General features: G+C 38.6%; 1 long non-coding RNA gene across 1 annotated transcript in view; it reads left to right on the top strand.

Annotated features, from left to right (window-relative positions):
* The window catches only part of LOC133235672 (uncharacterized), a 703,684-nt gene that overhangs the window by 611,548 nt on the left and 74,601 nt on the right, over positions 1–17,535 (top strand). Inside the window, exon 7 of the long non-coding RNA XR_009732619.1 lies at positions 10,989–11,082. This is a non-coding gene — a long non-coding RNA (uncharacterized LOC133235672). The remainder of the gene's footprint in view (positions 1–10,988; positions 11,083–17,535) is intronic.

Raw genomic sequence — 17,535 nt, 5'->3', positions numbered from 1 at the left:
TTTTCAAAACTTCAAGCAAGCCAAGGTCAAGATTTTTGTTATGTTTGCACACTGCTTGTACTATCTTACTTTGTTTTTCTTTGAATCAGTCATTATTTAGGGGCTGGAGGGAAGCAAAACCTACCACCCATCACCAACAGTAGGAATCTGAGCACTTTTGCCCACTGCATCTGGGTGTCAGAGTCAGCAAGGAAAACACCACATAGTTGAGCAAGGGATGGAACAGTGCTTGACTCACATAGACAAGAGACAGAGGAAGATCAGTTTCAGTCCTCGGCATTCATCTGTCAAGGCCAATGAGAGCCTGCTAGCAGCTGTCACAGGGCAGTCGGCCTTCACAAACCCATCTCGTGCTATTGTGTGAAGGACCCCATCCTCTCCCTGAAGCAGATAGAGTGGTGAAGCTGGCCAGGTACCAAATGATGTACACACTTAAGCAGAACCAAGGAACACACACTGAGTGTGAAACAGATAACAGGGCCCGTACAGGCTGTGGGGACTCTGTCTTCTCAGTAAGGAATTATTCCAGACCCAAGGCCCATTCTAACATGGCTGTGTGGGGGTCAAAAGACTGCATTCACAAGGTTACCTTTTTCAGCAAGTCCCGTTCAAAAACGCTTTTTAAAGTATTATTGTAAATATGAAACTGGTATCAATTGTCAAACGGTAAGAAGAAATAAATACTATAAAAAAGAATAAAAACGTACCAAATTCTCATCACCACCTGTCAAAGGATTGAGGCTTGTTTTTCCTCTCAAATTACAGGGAGTTGTCAAGTCATCCTAACACTAAACAAAGATGTTCTCTTTGACTTAATGAAAAGATTTGGATGAATTTTACAATGGGAACTTCATTTTCAGATTGAGATTCAAATTTATATCCAGCATTGTGGCCTGTCACCAAGTTACATTGTCTCGATTTTAATACCAGTGTTTTGCAAGCCTGTTCTTTGAGAATCACGGATTTTGTTGGCCGTCTTCTTTTAATGGTGGGGAGACAGATACCTGACGAGGAAAGGACCTTCTGAAGTTGTACCACTAACGATAGTTAATCTATATTGAGTTTCTGACGCTGAATGCTACCAAGTGCTTCCGACATGTCCCTTATTTAAACCCTCACAGTGGTTCCTGTAACATTGCCTCATCATTCTGCAGACAAGGCTCAGGGACATTAAAATTCTGGCCTAAGCACACACATTTAGTAAAGGATACCATTAGATCAACCAGAACTTCCAGAGTCAGCAACCAGTATATTTATATTTGATGCCTACAGCCTCTAGCCTTTCATGTTCCTGGGCTTGACTAGACATGAATGCTTTTCTTTCCAATGGTAAAGCTTTATATTAGGTTTCCTGTGTATTTTAGTGTGTATTTTTATCCACTCTTAGAAAAAAATCAAAATAATCGCTGAGTTTGTATGTAGAAACACGGCTGATGAAATTTTAATCAGTACAGACAATATTAATTTGAATAAACATGTAGTAAACCTAAATGGACTATATTTTTATTGTTATTTAGCTTACTCATTTTTTAATCCTTTTTTAAAAAGGGTATCTATTAATAAATCTGGTCTAATATTATACCATAAGTAAAACTTTTACAAGTGTAATCTTTCTAAAATAGCAGTGAGTGGAAAAGCATGGGAGGACAGATAAATAAAAGCCATCTTTCTTCTGAGCAGAGAAACTTTGCTTTTCTTTCCACTCAGCTGCTTACTTCTGTATAGTAACAGACTGAAGAAGATCATGTTGCAAAATTTGGCATCTCCAGAGTTTATGTTTTTCAGAATATTTAATAAAAGGCCACCAAATGTTAAAATAATTATCCATTTCCTGTATGTGTGCAAATTTTTCCTACTGCTAAAAATTCTTAATTAAAAAAATTAATTAAACATTTTCTTCTGACTAAGAAGCAATTGTAGACCTTGCAGCCAACAATGAAAAACTTTTATTTCCTTCCTGGTTGTCTTAATTGCCCTCCCATGAAGGGGAATTCTGGTAGATACATGAAGACCTTTCTCTCCTGCCATTGCTACCATGGATTCTTCTTTTTTTTTTTTAACCCAATTTATTTTCTTACAATGGAATCATGTTAGTATACTAATATAGTATAGTCTCTTGTAAACACTTTATCCATTTAAATTTAAAAGATTTTGTTTCATAAATAGAGGAAGGTCAACAAAATGAAGCAAAGAATGAAACACAAAACAAAAAGTCAGGATTTTACTTACTGTCTGCTCTGTATGCGTCTACCCTAACATGAGTATTAGATGAGAAATATGAATCTGTGGTTCCATTTGAGGCTTTCAGTTCTTGGGTGCTTTTTATAGGATCATCATCTCCCTACAATGAGGGTTATCATTTTATTATTTATATTTTAACAACACGTACTATATAAATGACTTGAGATTCTATTTCTTATGTAAGATAAGCTTCTTGAGTAAGGCTTCCCAGGTGGCTCAGTGGGTAAAGAGTCTGTCTGCAGCGCAGGAGACACAGGAGATGTGAGTTTCATCCCGGGGTCAGAAAGATCCCCTGGCGGAGGGCATGAGAACCCATTCCAGTATTCTTGCCTGGAGAATCCCATGAACAGAGGAGCCTGGCAGGCTACATAGGGTTGCAAAGAGTCAGATGTAACTAAAGCGCCTGATTATTTCCCATATAGATCATTTCCCAGTACTGAGTCGTGTTCCCCGTGCTATACAACAGGTCCTTATTAGTTGTCTATTTTATATGAGTGATGGGTTTAGATGCAAATATTTGAGTCCTAGGCCACATGGGATACCCAGATAGATGTTCCCAGGAGGAAGTTTATTCACTTCTGTCTTCAAACGGCATTTTTCTTGTAGTTCCTCTGTGCTAGGCACTGTGCTAAGATGCTGCTGCTGCTGCTAAGTTGCTTCAGTCGTGTCCGACTCTGTGCGACCCCATAGACGGCAGCCCACCAGGCTCCCCCGTCCCTGGGATTCTCCAGGCAAGAACACTGGAGTGGGTTGCCATTTCCTTCTCCAGTGCATGAAAGTGAAAAGTGAAAGTGAAGTCACTCAGTCATGTCCGACCCTCAGGGACCCCATGGACTGCAGCCCTCCAGGCTCCTCCGTCCGTGGGATTTTCCAGGCAAGAGTACTGGAGTGGGGTGCCATAATAGAAACACATAAATGAATAAAATGAAACCTATCTTTGAGGGGGTTACACTCTACTAGGAGGATGTAAATATTTAGTCTATTAGTCCTTCAATGAACCACCATGCTGATATGCTCTATCTTGCCTAGGCTTTGAACTCACAGCAGTGAGGGAAAAAATAGTCAAGTTTCCTACTCTTATTGGATTAACAATCTGGTATGGAAAAATAGACAATGAACCATTTTAAAAATATAGTAGTCAAGATAGTGGCATTGAGAGAATAGTACAGAGTGACTTGAAGGGGAGTTATTTTTCAGTTTTGAGTTAGATAGGCCTTGGCTAAAGAGGTGACATAGAAGCTGAGATGTCCATAGCAAAGGTCAGTCCTTTGGATGAATGAGAGCAAAAGCATTACAGACCAAGAGAAGTGTAAGTGGAAAGAGTGAAAGACAAGATGGAATTTGGTGTTTTTGAGGGACAGAGAGAAGCGCTCTATGGGAGCAAAGTAGAGCAAATGAAGGGGAGAAGGAGAAGAGTGTGAGTCAGTGAGAACCAGAGTGGTCAGTTACCACTGACTGTGTTCCTCGTTAAGCTAAGATTAAATTATGCCCCATCTCAAAACACAAAGATGAGGTGAATTCACATAATAGCCTTGCGATGCTTAAAACAATGGTTCATGTCAGCGTTTCTCAAATTGTCTGTGAAGGAGGAAACTATTTTTTTAGTATTTTAGGCTTATGTGTTCATAAAGTACAGTAAACATGAAATCAAAATTGAAATGGTAGGACACACAAGCTCATTTTTGTATGATGACATTCCAGTCATTGTCTGATTGCTAGAACTGCTTCTGCATTATTAACCTCAATTTCTGTATTTATTTTGTTGTGGGTTGACCATGGACTGGCACCAGATCTTAGAACACAATCTGAGTGGCACTGGACTATGCAACTGATAAAGCTTGTATTTTAAAAACTGGTCATTATTTACAGACCCCATAGGCATGGTTTCCTCTCATGTCGTTTAATAATATTTGATTAGAAAAATTATGTAGTTTCACCTCATATCCTGATGTTAATGGGGTGAGTGTATGTGTACATGTGTGTCTGTGATCCTACCAAGAATTTATTAGGCCCTTGATTTCTTAAAAGTACAGTAATATATGAGCCCAATGTTCCCAATGTGCTTTTGGCATTATTTATGAAAAACAGTGTTTAATTACCAAGCTTAACACATTATCCTTGGTGGAGACTCAAATCTCTTTTCCAACTTTAAACTGAGCAAAAGCTTTCATCTGGCAAGGTACTGAAGCCCACTATGAAAATTTTGTGCATAGAATTATCACCAAGAGCTATTTGGCAGCTTCTCCATCTCAATGAAAAGGACTCTGTATTTTATCTTCGCACAAATAACTCTCACCACCATATAAATTATTTTCTCAATTATCTTTCAACCTTTTTGCAATAAGGTTTCCTGAATAAGAACTGGAAATATCTACATCACATTCCATGTCACATTTCTTGATCCAAATTCTTTTAATTAGTTACCTAGCCCAAATCTATTTCAAGCACAACAATTTCCTGTATATCTGGAAGAGTGGTGGGAAATTTTTACCTCATCTAACCCAATCACGGACCATAACCCCATATTAATCTGGGAGACAGCCAATGCTTTTCTCTGGAGTGGTATTACTTCTCATTTAGCCTGCAAAATATTTTTGCATTGAAAGTGAAATTTTGTAATTGTGTAAGAGATTCTTAGCACACTTTTTCCAGTTGATCCCAAGTGAAGCGTAAGCCATAGGAGTATCTGACGGCATCCCGTCCAATCAGAGCACCACCGCTTTCGTTTTTAAAGCGCAGATTTTATGCTCTTGGTAGGGAGCCAGGAGAAGTGCTGGATCAGCACACTCAATTCCAAAGGAGCATCTAATTTTATTGTCTCCCCCTCTGAATTTCAGAGAACAACGGGCTAGCCATAAGTCTAAAGCATGGCTCAGAGTGTTAAGTCATTTTCAAATCAATTGCACTCTTGAACCAGCTTCTCTTTTCACGTTCTTGGTAGCAAGCATTCTCTGTGAAGTACTTGAAAACAACTGACGGCTCTGCATGACCACCTGTACCAACAGATACCACTTAGACTTGGGCAGTCTCATGAGACATTGATTGTTGTTGACTGTGGTCTGGAGTTTTCATGCAAAAGCTTGTGTGAAAAAGGTGCATTGCTGAGCTTTGCTGGAGAGTCTTCCTTTGTTGTGCCAGCAGTAGCTTCGAATGGAACCATTTCTAATACAGTACATGTGAGTTGGAATAAAAGGCTTAAAATGTAGTTATCTGAAAACCTAAGGAAACATTTGATTCTATCTGAAAGAATCATATGTTAACTGCTTATCAAACTATCGATTTTCACTTCACAAAATGACTGATACCTCTATAAGAGGAGAAACACTATATTTTATTTCAAGGGTAAATCTTTTTACTATGGTAGACACGGACAATGGATATAGGCAGAATCCGCTCTCATTAATTGCTCACTAATTTTCTCAGGTGAAGTGTCATATTGTTTACATACAAAACACTTTCGTTCAGGGGATAAATGACCATCTTTGTTTGCAAAATCTGCTCTTTGTTTTCATGAAAAACACAGACTTATTCATGGTTTAGAAAAAAAAAAAAAATCTGCTAAATGTGATTCCAAAATGGTACTACTGATGTGTCTCAAGTGACCCCCGCAAAAAAAAAAAAAAAAAAAAAAAATTGCCTTGGATTAACACAAGCCAGTTTTGAATTTCTAGGAGTCCATGATCAGTTCTTCTCAAAGGTAACTTTTTGGGAGGGCCAGGGAGGTCTTGAAAAATACAACAAAAACACACTAAAAATCTTGACTGTGTTTAACAGAAACTCAAAAGGGAGAGAGAAATAGTAGCCTGAGGTAAAACAGAAGGGGGAAAAATTCTTTAAATTGCTAAGCAGGAACTTTCTCAGTCTTGGTTCCTTTTTCTTGTCCAGTGAAGCACAGCTGTATCAAGGAACAGCTTCCACATGTCTGATGGGCATGGATAAGCTACCTCTTGAGGTTTCTATAGGCAGCCAACCAAACATCCTGGCCACAGCCAAGCAGGTACCACGTATTTAGAGATGCTGAAATCAGTCCACCCACCTTTACTGTTCTCTCCCATTTTAAAAGCAGTCATAAAAATGCAAGAGACTTTCTTCCTCCAGGCATTCCCTTTCTATGTTTCTTTTGTTGTTCTGGCTTTTCTGACTGATTGCTGTTCTCAATCAACATCCACTTCACTTTCAATGTACTTGAACAGCTGGGCTGGTTGTTTTTTTTTTTTTCTTTCTTTCTTTCTTTTCCTTCCTGCCTTCCCTTTGCATCAAGACTTCCATTGCTAGCCTTCTTCTTGTCATGCTCAGGTCTTCCTAACAGACTCCTGGCTTCTTTCCCTCCCTATCTCTTTGCTCCATCAAGCCCTCTACCTGCTCAGTGCCAGCACCACGCGCCCTCATCCCGCATCCCCCTGCTGCTAGCTCCTTCTCCTCATCTGCTTCCTACGTGTCAAGCAGGCTCTGCTCCACAATTTCATCAGGTGGCCTGGGGGTGAGGGTGAGCACGCTGTCACTTAAACTCCCTCCATCCCCGCCAGCCTGAAATGGAAAGTGTGATAAATGGAACCGTACCAGGCTCAATTTCGTCTGGAAATTTCAAACTTATGATGTTCAAATAGGTTCATAAATTCCCCCAGAACGCCTCTCTGCTCTCCCTAATACCCAATTGCAGGTTTCAACTGAGCAGGCCCCTCTACCTGCTTTTACAGCCCACAATACTCAGATCTTGGCATGCATCTCGTGCCTTGGCTCTGGCATGCTTTTAATCTAATGCCCAGTCTGGGGATGCAGCCACCGCATATATATTCGCTGATTCTTTTCCAGGGGAGGAATGTTGACAGTGGACGACAACAGGTAGCCTTCAAAGGCATTTCACTTCAGGGCCGCTTTTATTTTTCTCTGTTTCTAAAAGCCAGCCATGGCTTTGTTGTTGGCAAATATGTTTCTACATGTCCCATCCTGGACAAAAATCGTCAAGTGGAGAATCTTCAAAATGTGCTCTTGTTTTCTTGTGGAGAGAATAGCTTCCCCCTCCCCCCATTTTCTCTCTGATTTATGCCCCTTATCTTCAGGAAATAGGTCTTAAAATAATATGAGTATGCATATCCAAATGACAAGCAGAGAAAGATCAGCTGTGCCTTTCTATTAGGAGCAAAGACTAGTGATATGAGTTGTTTAATAAAATTTGAGCTACAGTTAAAATTTGAGTCCAGTTAAAAATGTAAAAGGCTAAACAGGAATTTAAATAACATTTTATTTTTTCATTAATGTGTAGTTACAGAATCAATACAAGAATTATTTCTGCATCTCCCTTGACTGTCTTTTCCAATTCATATACCTCACCAGATGTAACTATTCTTTTTTCATACTATATTGATTTATTACATTTAGATCATGTCTGTAGAGATATATGAGTTTCATGTTCTTTTTAAACGAATGGGATCATTTTGTATGTTTTGTTCTACAACTCAAAATGTATCTTACAGCTTTGTTCTTATTACAGACTGTTGTCTTCATTTCATCTTAGTTCACGTCTGTATCAAGTTTTAAAGAGTATTCCTCTAGTAACATTTACATAGTACATTTTTTTCTATGTTTTTCACTATGACAAATAAAATTTCAGTGAATATTTCTGAATAGATTCCCTAGTGTACATAATTTGATTTATTTATTTTTTTTTTCTACAATAGATAGCAAGAAATAGCATTACTGGACCAAAGAAAATGTCCATTTTTAGTTTTCATGCTGCTGCTACTGCTAAGTCACTTCAGTCGTGTCCGACTCTGTGCGACCCCATAGACGGCAGCCCACCAGGCTCCCCCGTCCCTGGGATTCTCCAGGCAAGAACCCTGGGAGTGGGTTGCCATTTCCTTCTCCAATGCAGGAAAGTGAAAAGTGAAAGTGAAGTCGCTCAGTCGTGTCCGACTCTTTGCGACCCCATGGACTGCAGCCCGCCAGGCTCCTCCGTCCCTGGGATTTCCCAGGCAAGAGTACTGGCGTGGGGTGCCCAAGTATTGCCAATTTGCCCTCAAAGTTGGCTTCAGCAAATTGGTATGCCTTCTTGTGGCTGTTTTTTTTTCCTGTCATGCCATCTCTAACCCCTCCCAAACAGATAGTTAGCAGCCTAAAACCAGAAACAAATGAAAAAGAATTTTATAAATTTAACATTTTCTTCACACTTTGACCAGGTTTATTACTTATGCTTTTCTGCCTATCTTAATTTCTATAATGTTAAAAGAGAACATGTTTTCTCAGTGCAAGAGCTTAATTTAGAATAAAAGAGAACAAAAGGACTAAGAATATTTTCCTATGCTAAGTTGTTGATGTAAAAGAAGTTTCAAAAGGTACACAAATATTTTTCATATTGAAAAGCATTTATTTAAAAAATATTCTTTCTAATTTGAAAACAAAAGCTAACTTTTAGTATGTTCTATTAATTACATGAATTTTATGTATAGCCTCTAATGTGGATGACATGCCCACCCAGACATTGTAACAGGGTAGTGATTTAAAATTAGTAGAAAAAGCAACTTATATTAAAAAATTCAGGTATTTGAGTTAAATCTGTGTGAATTTCAAAACTTGGTATTTCCAAGTTATTGACCACATTCAGTATTTTGCTTTGTGTGTGGTTGCAGTCTTGAGGTTTTTAATTTAGTCCTCCAATAAGTCCAGCCATATCTTTAAAAATATCATATTCTTTGGAGCAGGAGATTTACATCATTCTTTAAACACAAATGCTCTTGGTAAAATAAGTTTGGGAAATGCAACACACCTCCACCTCTCTCTCAGATGTTCACAATCACAGTGGCAGGTCAGAGGCTCCGGAAGTCTTGTAATACAAAAAGCTGTCCACCATTCATTCCCAAACCCTGTTTGTCTCTGATAATCTATTTTTCAAATAAAATTTTTAACACCCTCTGGAACTGCTCCTACAGGCAATGAACTTTGAGAAACACTGTGTAAGTGCAAATTGTAAGTAGAGTGAAAAATATGAAACCAATGAGCTTCAAAAGGAATGAAAGCAAGCTACATTAAGCTAAACAGGAAAGTGATTCTAGATCCTGAGGAAGGAAGCTGATGACAAAGGCAGAGTATGGACTGGAGAAACCCGCAGCTAGGTGATATAACTGCATTCCACAAATATTTATGGAGTGCCTATTCATACCAGGCCCTGTTCTCTGTGTTGTGGATAAAGCAGTTATGAAAACAAATTTAAAAACCTCTACCTCTGGTAAAACGTTTCAAAGTGTTATTTACTGAGAAACTCAAGTTCCCAAAGTCAATAAATGGATATGTTAAATTAAGCATTTCTATATATCAAAAGAGAACATGAAAAAAAGAGTTTTTAAGACCTACATGGGGAGAATATAAAGAACACCTACAAATCAATAAGAAAATAAAAAATAACCCAATTAAAAAATGGGCAAGAGACATCAATGGAGGAAGAAATCAAAATAGACAATAAATATGTATGATTCTCAACCTCATAAATAATTAATTAAATGCAAAATCATACCATGAATAGAAATGATTTCACAGCTAAAATAGCAAAAGTGAGAGTATAACAATATCCCATAGAAGCAAGAATGTGGGGTAGTTCCTCACATCTCTCATGGGAGACTAAATTGGTTGAACTACACTGGGAGTTGTTTGGGCCAGCCGTGTCTAAAGAAAATAAAATATGAGCCACAAATATAAGCAATGCTTTCGAGTGGCCACATTTTAAAATGGTAAATGAAAACAGGTCAAGTTAATTTTAATCATGTATTTTATTTAGACCAGTATATCCAGAATATTATCATTTTAGCATATAATCAATCTAAAATTCTATTAGTAATATTTTATGTTCTTTCTTTCATGCTGTTGCTGAAAGTGTGTTATTTTGCACTTGTAGGACATCGCAACTCAGACTAGATACATTCCAAATGTTCAATAGCTACAAGGGCTCAATAAGCAGCTACCAGCACAAGTCCACATCTAGTCGAATCCAAATAGTATCCAAGAAAACCCCTGCAAATTTGTACCAAGAGTTTAAAGAATATTCATTGTAACCTTATTACAATTTTTTAAATGGAAACAATGCATATGTCCATCAATGAAAGAATGTGTTTCTGAATTGCAGTGCATTCATATCATACATAATGACAGAGCATGAAAATAATCAGGGTAGAGCCATACTTCATGTAAAAGTATACTCTGCAATAAAGACAAAATGCAGAAAAGTACTTGGAGTTTGTTACCACCATGTAAAGTTCTCACACCTCCAAAACAATACAGCTTATTCCCTCAGTATCCATCCGTATATAATAATAGCTTAAAGGTATATAAGGAAACAATATCAACCCTGCATGATACTGTTTACCAAGGTGGGGCGGGGGAGGGCGAAGATCTAAGAGTGGGACACCAAGAATTGAAACTATTAATGCTGTTTTATTTCCTAATTTAGGTGGTATATACGCTTGTATATGTCACATTGCTCTATATACTATGTCTCTGAAGTATTTTAGAATGTTTGCCAAATGTGTCCAGTTTTCTAATTAGTGGTATTGAGAATGATGCAAGATGCAAGATGAGAGCAGAGAGCACACGAACTGGAGTTCTCGCAAGGGGAGAGGGCAACGTTGTGTTGCCTTGGGTGTGTGTGCAGATAGGACTTGTTGGTGGAAGACAAGCAAGATACTCAGGGCTGCTTGCCTCAGCTGATGTCTCTGAAAATTATTCTCTGACCAGAAATGGTTCTGCTCTGGTTCTTCTAGCTTGGCCTGAGCGGTGAACACACGGATCTCAAACATCCTGTCAACGTAACTGCAGTGTCACAGCCATCAGATGGAAATGCACCCCAAAGCAGGGGTAAATGGGTGTTTCTTCAGGAGTCAGCATTTTGAGAAATGTGTACCACAATGACACCAAAACATATTTTAAAAACTCACCAGGTGTCAAACTGCTGCCTTCGTTACTGCTCTGAAAAGTTTATAAAGCTTCAAAGACACGCCCACCAAAAGCCAGTTAAAAGGAAGCCATTATTCTTTTTTAAAGATGGTTGTGGGTGGGGGTGGGGGGTTAGTTCTCTATGGTATGTATATTCTTTGAATAATATAAAGTATTATTGTATTTGATGGGTAACAAGCTATGATCTGTTATGCGCCTTACTAAAGAACACTACACTCCAAACGTAACATACTACTTGTAGAGTCTACATTTGAACTATATTTTGACAATTTACCTGATTATAAATTCACCTGGGATGATCGAGAACACTTTCCTTACCATCCCTTCCCAGTGCCTACAGAATTATAATCTCATTGGCCAGGTTCCATTCTTATGAGAGCAAGTCTCTAAGTGTGCTCCCAGCAGCATCAGCACCACCTAGGAACTGTTCAAAATGCAAATTAGCACATTCCACTCTAGACTTATTGAATCAGAAACCCTTGGACATGGAACTTAGCAATATGTGTTTTGAAAAGCCCTTCAGGTGATTCTGAAATCAGTACGGTTTGAGAACCACTGGCCTTGAGCCTAGTCATTCAAAGTATTCTGGGAGGATCTCCGACAATGGCCTCACTAGGGAGCTCATCAGGAGTGCAGAATCACAGGTCCCACTCTGCTGGGACAGAGTCTGCAACTTGAACTGCATCTCCAGGGGATCTGTTTGCTCACTAAAGCTGGAGAACCACTGTTCTGTGAATAGGATTTGGCATCACCCTCTCTGGGTTTGAAGCCCAGCTCTCTTTCTCATCAGGCTTATGACTTTAGGCAAGGTATTTGATCTCTCTCATCTTCTGTGTTGTCTCCTGCCAAATGAGACTGATGATAATGGCTCTGGCAAACCCTTAAAGATGGTCCTGAAACTGACATGAGGCAATGCATTTGAAGAGCTTAGCATGATGCCTGGTACATAGCAAATGCTCATTTAGTAATGGCTCTGATTATTGTCTACTCATCTTTTAAAAAGAATCTCCTTCTCTAACATTGAGCAGATCTCTACAAAGATCTATATGGTTTCACGATATATAACTAGATAATTTAAACCACAGACATAGGAGTCTGAAATACTGATATGCTTGAGATTAAAATTCTCAGCATAAATATTCTAGCTTTTGAAGCCTAAAACAAAATTAGAGAATGGCTAGAAGAAGAAGAAAACTTAGAGAGTAGCACACCTATCATGAATGGGCTTTTCTCCATAAGTTAAGAGCCATAGGAGGCCTTGCTGGACTAAATGAAGGTGAATAACAATGAAGTACATAGAAAAATTTTGGTCTGAAACTTACTTTTTTAAATAGGAAGATAAGTGAAATTCTAGGTTTTTTCCAACCTTTAAATTTCCCTGACTGGGGTGTGAAAATGATTTGTCTCTTACTTTAGTACTCTCTGTCCTTTTATGTTAAGCTTGCAGCTCTCATAGGGACAAAAACAATTAAGAGAATGAATGGAAAAATCAATTATTCCATTAATGTTTTCTCACCAACTTCAATGGTTAGGAGAACTACTTTTAATACATTTTTTATACATTTAAAAAACATCTGACCTGATATGTTGGGGGCATTCAGAGACATCTTTAGTTCTGAAATGGCTCTGCTGTGTTACCAAGCATCTTCTGCTTTCTGAGTTATTTTCAAGAAATGAAATCAGAATGACTTTCTGTTTAAAGGAAGCATGAAGTTGAGTTAATGACACATCTTGTTCTCGCTGCAGCTGCAGCAGCACCCAGCTATGGCGTGGGACCTCTGAAATGGAATTTATGAATTAACTGCTACTGAGAATCCAACAGAGGGAGCACAGACCATTGTTTTGTGTGTATGTGTGTGTGTGTGTGTGTGTGTGTGTGTGAAAGAGTTAGATGAAGAGATGGGTATTAAACATAAACTGTCCTGGCGTCATGGCATAAGATTTTTTAAAAACTAAACCCACAGAGCTAGATTTTACAAGTCACCAGGTTAAAGCTATTAAAAGGAGTCTCGTTTTCTTATTTACAGTTCTGTCAGAAACAGTCATGATTTACGAAAATATTTTGATACTGGGGAGAAGTGAGCTGACCTGATGATTGTTCTTAGCTTATCTCCTTGTAATTATGAAGTTATGTTAATAGAAAAAATTCCCATCTCTCCTTCTGATGTCTTTTCTTGGTCATTCCTTCCTTACAGTCCATAATGAAGGGTAGCATATTTCCACATATGTGGGAGGAGAGCAGTTGTATATCCTTCTTCCTTAAAAATTTAGGTCTTCAATCTGAGATTTTTCTCCATTGAAAGAATCTTACTTTTCTCATACACATAGCTTTCTGTTGTAGGAAACACTGAGAGACTTCTCAGTGATTTTGCCATAAGCATTTTCTATAATTTGGCTTCTTCTCAAATGAGAACTTCAAAGTAAATGATCTTACATTTAACGTAGCTTGTCATGAGGCCACTGGTTTACCAGTTCACCTTGATTTTACAAAGAAAATTTTGATATTTGAGTGCATACAAATATCAGCACATGCTACCAACATATTAACAATTTTTAGATATTTGGTTACTTAAAATATGGACAACTCTCTGCATACCTCCCTTCCAGCAGTTATTCTACAAAGATACCTGTCAATAATGATTTTCCTCTCATAAAACACCTTTACTTTTCTCGATGGAAATCTTTAGGTTTGAATACTTTTAAGACTGAGTACTAGAAATGTATTTGTGTGGATTAAATAATCATTGGTGAATATTGTAAGGAGTACAGAATTGTGCTACCACCAAAAAAAAAGAAAAAAGGTTTAACACCCTGGCTTTATTGCTTTGTTACAGTTTTGATAGTATCAAGATTACTAGCTATTCAGATATAATTTAAACCAAACTGCCAGCTGCTGTAGTCATACAAAAAACCCTGTACCTAACCAGCTGTACCTTATAAAGCAAATTGTTGCCTTTCCCTGACCACTATGTTTTAAAATTTTATCAGCAAGCTGTGGTTGGTTGTTTTTCCACCATCCAAACATACCTGGCTACGTTGGAGTTTTATTTGTTGGGTAACTTCTAGATGAAATTTTATGTATGTCCTAACATAAAACATAAACTCCAGCAGCTTCCCCTCCTGCTTGGTTTGGGGGCATGAAGGGGCAAGGCATATTTTATAACATATAAAATTTGGTGAATGTTGCTATTAGAAGTTCCTCAGGAGGAATGCAACTATTTGGAATTAGGTTGCTGGGCTGCGCTAACAAAGATAACCTTTTAAACTGACTGGTTGGACACTACATCTTATTTTTTTTCTTACCATCTTCAATATAATCTTGTGTTTGACGCCACCCCCCCCCAACCCGCTATCAACATTAAAGCTACCCCCATACATATGGCCACCAGAATGCAACAAAGGGAAATGGTTAAGTGATTTAAATTCTTTACCCCTGAAAGCTTTCAGCTCATTGATGTTCAAAAATAAGTTGAAGAATCTAGCACAGACTGCTCAGAAACTAACAAATCAATGTGCCATTCACCAAACACACAAGGCCAATTTTCAGCTACACCACCTTCAGACTATTCATAGAGGGGTCCGTTTAACAGAAAACCAGCCTGGGGTCTCCTCTTCATGGTCTTCAGGCCGCCATTCAATTAATGAAAAGAAGTGACAACAGAAGTTAATAACTATTCCTGATCATTGAAGCAGTGGAAAGGGAGGGCTGGGAGGCAAAAGAGCTGGGAGATATTCAACCTGCTGGGTGGAGCCATATAAGCATCCTCTGTGCTCCCTTCCCATCCCCTTTCCACCAGGCAGCACCATGGCATCTGCTCCCAAACTGTTCCCATCCTGTTCAGAAACTGACCTGCATATATATTGGGCTTAATGACCAAATGTTTAAAAATTCATTGCACAAGAACAGCTGAAAGCAGTTGATTGGTTTGAACTTTATTGTATGCACCTTGCTTCCCAGACCGCAGTAAAGAGGAAGGTCAGCTGGTAAACATTTGGGCATTTAAAGAATGAGAGGCCCTGGATTCCCAGTGTCCCCGTCTGTCTTCCTTACTCACAGTGTTAGGCCCTACTGAGCTGAGTGCTGACCTGGTGCTTTGTTCGGTTTCATCCGACCATCCTCATTCAGGTGGGTCAGGAAAGATCTGCCAAAGCGGTTACCTGCCAGCTCCCGTCAGACCTCTATCCTGAGAAATTATTTCTGGAAGCATTTTGCTCATTGACTGGGGTGCCATTTAAGTGACAGTAAAGCGGGTGGTTTTGTTTTTCCCTCAAGTATTGTTTGTAAGTGGTTGTCACCTAGAGAAAGATCTCCCCATTCCAGGCCACACTGCAATACCATGTTCTAGGTAGGCTCGCCCCTGGCTTGGACTTCAGAAGTTTGCCCTCTGTGCAACGCATTCAAGCAAGCACAGACCTCCTGGAGATTTCACAGTGTCATCCAGAAAGTTAGTCTCAAACTGTGGCATTCACTTGCAGTAATTTATTGGGAAAAGGGGTTATTTGTTATAGCAATGACTGCTTAGTGTGAGAAAGCGGCCTAATTAGTTCAAACTCCAGTTTACAGTGGGCCTCCTCAGTAGGTAAAGTCCTAACTCTGGACAAGCCAGTGCAACTTTTAAGTTCCATGCCTTATTAGCAACACTCTGCTCCGCACCTTCTCTGCCTTCTTGTCCACTCTACTTAGCTCAGGTTTGAGCAGTCTAACTCTAGTCATTATTGATATGAATAAACTACAAAGAAAATAAGGCAGCGAGGCATCTGTTAGAAGGAAGATGTTGGGCAAGTGCATTTCTGGTTGGAGAAAGAAGGATTAAGGACCTCTGGAGAAGACGGTGTGCATTTTCTTCCTGCAGTTTCAAGCTGCTTCCTCTTGAGATTTCATGGTGTGGACCATGCTTTCCACCCCTGCCATAATTTCTGTGATAAAAATCACGTCCTTTTGTTTTAGTGGGGGGTTCTTGGGCATAGGCGTATATGTGTATTTTAAACTCGTTCTCCTCTTTAACTGATTTCTTTCTTTCTTCTTTATAATTTTCCCTTTCACAGTGTGTAGCCCTTTGTCATTAGAATGATAATCATAATAATAGCGGGAATGTAATTTCCCATAATGCTAATAGTAGCTGTGTGCTCATACACACCCAGTTTATTCTTAGATTCATTTACGCTCTGACTTCTTCATCTCATATTTAAATACAGCAGGTGTTTATCTTCATCAAGGAATGTTTGTTGAGCTCCTCCAGGGAGCATGGGGCTGTCCCTAGGTGCCATGGGCTTATACAGGGCAGATTCAAAGATGTGGAAATGTTTACTTCCCCTAAGATCCAGGAGTGCACATTTTATTTCATTTCTTCAGAGGTTGTAAGTGGAAGAACCTTTACAGTACTTCTGCTTACTTGAAATTCCCTCTGCTGCGTGTGCAAGGACAGACAGACCAAAGCATATTATCTTGCGTCATTGAATGTCTCCTGCTTTTACTGTGGTTCTCTGCCTCAAAAGTGTAATTGAGAGGAATTCTCTTTTTAAAGCCATTAGATGGAAAGAATAGATGGTGATTATATAAGTACTGTGGAGTTGTTTTTTTTTTTCCCTGAAGCTCTTCAGCAGTCTAAGAACATGACAGTAATCTTCACAGTGCCTTTATGATACAGGTGGAATTCAGTTGTACAAGGAAGTTAAGTAGATTTCCTCAAAATGAATTATGTAGAGTAATCATAATAACATCCTATTTCTTAAATCATGATTTTGATTTTGAAAAGTGGTTCCTACTAGCCTTCTTTTTTTAGAGACATATTCTGATGTATTTAAGAAGAATGGAATAATGGGAAACTGTTGGTAATTTATTTAAAAGGATTCATCAAAAATAACAATGCAAACATGCAAAATATATACAGTTGTTAAATCTCAAAAGAAGAAGAAAACAACAGCAAAAAGCACTTTATCTTGTTGGGGCTTCACAAGAAACCTCATGAAGTTACAACAACAAACAGCGAGGCCCCTACTATGCAGATGAGGATAATGGGGATCATTCACGATCATATGGCTAACGGCTGATTTGGTCAGGACCTGAGTTTGAATTTCCCAGTTCCAAATCTAGTGCTTTTTCTTTTTCTTTTTCTTTTTCCTATTCAATTATAGTAGGTTGCTCTCTGACAACTACTGTTAGACTCACAACTTAACATTGAAATTATGGACCTAGTCATCTAATATCTGAAATGACAAAAATTTCACTTTCATATAGAATCTCTGAACTAATCAGACAAATTATCTATGGTAAAACTTAAGATATGTTCCCATTTTCCAACAAAAACTTAAAATATGTTAATGTTTTCTGTCTATTAAGTATCTTAAATTTGG

Source organism: Bos javanicus, chromosome 22, assembly GCF_032452875.1.
Source record: "Bos javanicus breed banteng chromosome 22, ARS-OSU_banteng_1.0, whole genome shotgun sequence".
Taxonomy (NCBI): domain Eukaryota; kingdom Metazoa; phylum Chordata; class Mammalia; order Artiodactyla; family Bovidae; genus Bos; species Bos javanicus.
Note: the sequence above shows the minus strand (reverse complement) of the source record. Positions and strands in the feature narration are given on the sequence as shown.